The sequence below is a fragment of the Lucilia sericata genome, unplaced genomic scaffold, assembly GCF_015586225.1.
Source record: "Lucilia sericata isolate MDLA Ls3-8-SP2 unplaced genomic scaffold, ASM1558622v1 Contig000031F_arrow, whole genome shotgun sequence".
NCBI classification, from domain to species: domain Eukaryota; kingdom Metazoa; phylum Arthropoda; class Insecta; order Diptera; family Calliphoridae; genus Lucilia; species Lucilia sericata.
In genome coordinates, this window is record NW_023994069.1 from 731,161 (window position 1) to 738,348 (window position 7,188).

The window sequence follows — 7,188 nt, forward strand, 5'->3', positions numbered from 1 at the left end:
CACTATAACAATTAAAAAATTCGCGGAATACTTTTTTTTAAAAAATTAAAAAATGTTTTTTATTCAGTTTTTGCGAAGATACAAAATTTTCAAATTGCAATAAAAATTTTATTTATGAATATTTTTTGATGAAATTTTACAGTTAGGTAGATTTTTTTACTCAAAATCCAAAATTAAATAAAAATTTCGAATTTTCTTATTAGAAATCCCGGAATTCCCAAAAAAGTTTTAAAAAATCCCAAAAATGGGATTTTTTGGTTTTTTGCCTATTATATCCATACCAGGGGCGGTGTTATCGAAACCCGTTACAAAATGATTAAGAACATATTGGGTCATATAAAACAGGTCACTATAATTTGATATCGACTATGCGATTTGAGAATTTTTGCTCAAAATTGAATTTTCCATAAAAAATAGGGTTTTTTTTGGATGGACCTGGTCCCCTCGGTATCAAAAATTTTTAGGTTTTGTGTCATTTATCCTATTTTATGTAAAGTCAGCTTTCCAAAAAGTATAAATTCTATATACATCTTCTTAGAAACTTTTTAGATAACTTAAAAAGAAAAAGATACTTTTTTCCCAAAAAAAATGGCAAAAAATCGCCTTTTTTTAATTTTTTAAATGGACTCAGTCATGATTTTTACATAATTCTTTCACTGCTTGATATATAAACTTGTTGTTAAGCGAATAAAAAAAAATGGCGAAAATCAGGAATATTTGGACCCGCTATTATCAAAAAACTAAAGTAAGGACGGTAAAATTTAAATTAAAATTTTATAGTGCTCGATGAGTAGATTCTATATACGAAATTTTTTTTTAAATCGGAACTCATATGAAGAAATAGGATCGTTTTAAAAATTTAACATAGCCGAGGTGCCCTAATTTGAGGACCCCCCGCCGGGCCCCTGGTTGGCCTATAAGGTCCAAATTCAAAACCGAATTTCATCAAAATCGGATTGACCGTTTAGAAGTTACCGAATTATTTCCCTCTTTTTTTTTCCTATACCACTGTGCGTCAATGGCAACAATCGCGATCTCCAAACATAAAGGTTAAACTTAATCAGTGCCAAAGAAGACTTCACATCGCCTTAAAAAATAATAAGGAATCTAATCTGAGAAATTATCTCAAAAACTTAGACCCTACTAAGAAAACAGAATATAGTCTCTGGAAAGCTGTTAAACATATGCAATGCCCTATTGCATATGAGTCACCCATACGCCTCCAGAATGGTCAATGGGCAAAAAATACGTCAGAAAAACTTGAAGCATTCGCCAATCACTTGGAGAATGTGTTTACTGAAAATGACACAGATTCTTCTATTAGTGCTAACATTATAAATAATGTGGTTCCACGCCCAATAAAATTCCGGTTCTAAAGGCAGGATAATCACCTGGTATAGATAAAATTACTACCACGATGATAAGTAACCTGCCCAATTCAGCACTGAGAATTATTTTGTTCATCTTTAACTCGATGCTACGTATTGGATATTTCCCTACCTCATGGAAAGTATCCGAAATTGTTATGATACCAAAACCGGGAAAAGATGTCACTCAAGTGACATCATACCGTCCCATTAGCCTGTTGTCTATATTCTCAAAACTTTTTGAAAAGTTATTGCTTGAAAGCCTTATACTACACCTTAACGATAATTGCATTATTCCTGACCATCAGTTTGGTTTCAGAAGAAAGCACAGCACTATCGAACAGGTACATCGAATAACTACTCTTATTCGGAAGGCCTTCGAGAGCAAGCAATATTGCTCAGCATTATTCATAGATATTTCTCAAGCTTTCGATAAAGTCTGGCACGACGGACTAATACACAAAATTATCACATTACTACCTGCGAATGTTCACAAACTGCTTAAAAATTATATATATGAAAGATCTCTTCAAATCAGATCTAAAGATGTGATCTCTTCACGTCGAAAAATATCTGCAGCAGTACCCCAGGGGAGTATTCTAGGTCCGTTCCTATATATTTTATATACTGCAGATATGCCAACGAGCGCACTGAATCACACATCTACATTTGCGGATGATACCGCTTTTGTAAGCATACATGATAACCCTTCAATAGCTTCTGAACAACTCCAGCTTCACATCGGCGAATTGGAAAAGTTGCTGGACAAATGGAAAATAAAGGTCAATGCAACAAAATGTACTCACGTTACATTTACTTTAAGACGAGAAAATTGTCCTCCCGTACAGATAAACAATATAAAAATTCCTGAACAAAGCCATGTGAGATATCTTGGTATCCACCTTGATCGCCGCTTAACATGGACTCACCATATTGAAGCCAAGGTTACACAAATAAAATTAAAGTCAGCTCAAATGTACTGGCTAATTGGACCACGGTCAGCTCTAGACTTGGAATACAAAGTGCTTTTGTACAAAACAGTTATAAAACCGATATGGCTATACGGCATTCAACTGTGGGGAACAGCCTCCTCATCTAATGTTGAAAAATTACAAAGAAAGCAGTCAGCACTGTTAAGCAGTGTGACCAGGTCTCAAAAATGTTGCGGCTAAATCCCATCCAAAATAATGCTAGAAAAAATGCTAAATTGATTTTAAAATGCCAAAAAAATGCTAAAATTTTTTAAGTGTTTTTATGAAGAATTCATATTAATTTGTAACTGAAATTCATTGTAATTTATAACAAGTAAGAAAGTATATTCTGCCGTGGTTGACCATATGAGTATAAAATTTGATTTATTTTTCGTAATAAAGCATTTATGTTGAATTGAACCTTGGTTCCGATATATTTAAACTAATTTTCTGAGAAAGGCTTTATACATTTGTATATGTATGGGGGCTAGGTAAAATAAAGGACGGACTTTAACCATTTTTAAAAGGTTTTGTGATTGGATCAAAAAGCATACGTGCTTATTGTTTTGAACATTTCAACCTCTACCAGACGGTCAGACTCACATGGCTTAATCGATTCAGAAAATGATTCTTAACCGATTAGTTTTTCGGAAAAATATATATGAGAATGTATGAAATGAATTGAGAGATATATTCAAATCCGTAAGTTTGTAATTCTGGAATAAATTGTCAATAATATTTTCGAAATGTATGTATTTTTTTAATAAAAAAAAAAAAAAAAAAAAAACGTGACAAAAAAAATACTAAAAATTTGGTAAAAATAAAAAGAACAGAAGGTAGGATGAGAAAGTCTTAATTATATATTATTAATTTTTTTCAATAAATTAACAAGAACTCCTGAAGGATGATAAAAATTAAAACCTCTTTATTTCGTATAGGAAAAAATAAAATTTGTTAATTAACCGTCATATATAGCCTTTTCCAAAATTATATGTTTTATTCCATGAGCAAACAAAAAGTATTAGTTTGTAAAATAGCGTACTGAACGTATTTGTAAAAATATATGAAATCTCTTGAATTATTTCTATCACCTCGAATTTAAAAAAGCATTGGGTTCCAGAAAAATATTTGAGAATGCAACATTTTAAAGTATTCATTCACTTGTATTGGCGTAATTTTAAGTTATTTATCTTTATGAATCTTTTTGCATTATTTTGAATTACAGTGTAAATTATTACATTTCTCATATTTCTTGTTGCTAGAGTTTGGGTAGACATTTAATTCTGATTTTTTTCCGGTTAAACCTATTTCCAATATAAATCTTTTTTGCAAAAATTTGTCTTTTTTTTTTTTTTTGTTTGTATACTAAAATTGCAAAAAAAGCTAAAAATGCTAAAAATATTTTATAAAAATGCTAAATAAAATGCCAAATGCTAAATTAAAATTTTACAGCTAAATCAAAATAAAAAATGCTAAATCTAGCTGCAAAAATGCCAAAATGGTCACACTGCTGTTAAGGTCAATAACAGGTGCTCCGTGGTACATTCGCAATAGTAATATTCATGGGGACCTCAACATAACAGCATGAGTTTAATCTTTTAACAAGTAAGAAATTATTGTATCTTGTTTCAGATATACTTAAGCCATTTATTGTCAAATTTAAGTCAAATTTTAAAGTGGGCTTTGTATAAGGGCTATGGTCAAATGAGACCCTATAATTAAAAAATTCATGAGAGTAATCAAGGCTAGTATAGAACTTGGTTTTGCAGCTTTTTGTCGAGGTATGATTATATTAAACATAATTATAAACTTGAAATCCCTATTCGTTGTTGTATGGGGGCTAGGTGAATGATTCTAAGCCGATTGGTATACTTTAAGGTGGGTATAGACCAATATTTTTGCTGGTTTCTCTAAATGCAAAAGAACATTTTCATTCTTACAAACATATTGAAAAGAACAAATAAATTTAAAATTTTGTTTTTGTTTTCAAACAAATTTTGTACGTATAGATCCATATTTGACTCGAGGCCCCATACAATGCTCCTTTTAGAAAAACGCTCGACTCTGACTTCGCTATCTATAAGGATTCAGAATATATACATATTCTTTATAGGGTCGGAAAATTATATTTTGGAAATTACAAACGGAATGACAAACTTATATATACCCTTCTCACGAAGATGAGGGGTATAAAAACCATTTTCTTTTCTTTTTATTATCAATTTTTGGAATGAAAACAATTATGTATTAGAAAAAATCAATCAAGTCTTTTTCATTTTATTCTTACTTAAATTCATTCAAGTGACTGACATAATGTGGTTTTCGTTGCACGCCCTTTGTACGTAATTGGATCTGTGATGAGCTAGCATGACCCCTTGCTCCGCCATGTCGTTCACAACTTTCAAGTTGTTTATCATAATTTGTCCCACCTGGTAGTTGATGTTCTGCGGCCAAGTTGAAGGATCTTTTTTCAGAAATTCGGTGTTAATGTGAATAACAGGTAAGTCACTTGTAATTAGGGCTGGGAGAACTTTTTCTAGGAATTTCGGCAGTTTCTGGAGCACTCTCATTTTCAACTGGTAGGTTTGATAGGATTTTTGTCGCCATTTGGCTCTTTGCGATGTATATAGTATAGGTACGGTGACCAGACGTTCTGTATTATACAGAACAGCACTGTATTTTAGAGTCCTGTTCTGTATAAATTAAGGCCCAAATAGACTACACAAGCGGCTTATCAAACATACTTTTTTCATTCGCACACACACATTGCTCGTACAAAAACCTATTTTTTCACGTTTTTGTGGACTTTCAAAGATACAGATCTCAATTTTTCTTAGAAATGTAAGTTTTTTGAAAAATTTGTTATTAATTATTATAAACCATACAAATGATTTGACAAAAATTCAATATGTTTGTGTAAAAATCAAAATTTTTTAATTTTTGTACAAACAAACAGCAAGCACTTGTACAAACACGAAACACCCTCATACACTACACAACAGGCTTGCACAAACGTAAAATATTGGTATGTTTGTCAAGCTGTTTGTGTAGTCTATTTGGGCCTTTATTCTTTGTTAAAAAAACGTAAAAATGTTCTGTATTTTATTTAGTGTTTTGTATTTGTTCAGTATTTCGTTATTTTTTCAGTTTAACATAAAAACGCATAAGAAATACAAAAATATTAAAAAATTCTGACACAAATTTAGGTAATACAGTTTTTTCAACTTCACAGAAAAAATAATGCCTAACTGGAATGAATTTAATACCCCACAGAAAATGTATAGATTGCTAAATTGATATTGTGTTGCTTATTTTGTATTCGAAAGTGCTTACAAGGGTGATCGACTCGATTTTTCAACCGCTTTAAAAACCGTTTTTTCTGCTTTACCAGTGTCGGTTTTTTCTAAATGTTGATTTTTCGAATATCGAATAACCCGTTTTTTTACTTTTTAAAAACCGGTTTTGAATACTTTTATTTGCTTTGTATTCAAAGAATATTTAAATGAAATTTTGAAGTAAATAATAATACGGCCCGTCTAAATTTTAAAAATATTCGAGTCGAGGAACTAGCGTATATTTTTCTACAGCTCCTTTGGATAAACTTTTTTGATTTTCCGAATTAATTAAAACATTTTATTTGTAAAATTGATAACTGTTTGAAAACATTTTATAAAGATTATATTCCAATTACAATAATTAATTTACGGCTGAAATATTATGGAAGCGTTGGAATGCCTATGAAAATTTTCTAAACAGGGCTTTTAGAATAAGTTAGGATTCCGAAAACCGGTTTTTGGAAAAATGTCGAATAATCGATCACCGTAGTGCTTACAAACTTACACACACCCTGGCTTACTTTACACAGGATATGGCCGCTTTAAAATGACACACTAACTGATATACTTGGTTAGCGATATGGTGTGTAGATTATACTTTTTTTATTATATACTTTTGTGGGGAAAAGTAGCTATTCCTACACTCTTAAGGGCCCTTGAGACGATCACACTTACGACAAGTCTAATGACAAAAAAGGGAATAAAAGTCGTTTGATTTATATTTTTCGTGTTTACACGATTGGTATAAAACAATAACAAAGTAAGATGGAAACAGCTGTTTCCTGATCTAATGCGACTTGCTTGTTTTTTGAATCATTTCAAAAAATGAAGAGAGCCATACGACTGTCAAATTTTCCATTCGTATTTTCTCCCAATGTGTGATGGTTTCATTACATATTGCGTTTAGACGATCCCATTCGTTCTCTTCCACACAAAATTTTTACAGATCATATTACTTGTGTGCTCGTTTGAAGGGGGCTTTACCGATACACCTATTAAGTAAAATTGTTTTCACAACACCTTTCTAGCTGGAACACAAGTGTATCAAAAAGTATCTACAACAACTTTCTAGTTTACATGCATGAGTATTAAGAAGTATCTAAATATATATTTTTTTAAAATGCTATCCATATACATGTATCTACAAATTCATTCATAAGTTTAAGGCCGTTTTCATTATCGCTAGATCATGATCCAAATTTTAAGCAACAAATTTTGCTTAAAATTCATCTAAACATTGAAAAAATGTTGATCCAAAAATATTTTTTAATAAATGAAACAATTTTTGTTGATTAAATTGATTTTTTTATATTTTAATTTTCTGTTCTCATAAACAATGTTTATCACAAGTATATTAAGATGTAATGCAAAAAAAATTTTTTTAAAAAAATGTAAACTTCATATCCAGATTTTATATACAAGTAAATCAAATTGTATGTAACATAAAGTAAACACAACATTGGTTACAATTCCGAGTACTCTGAAAATTTTCTGTGGGGTAATAAATTGTATGAA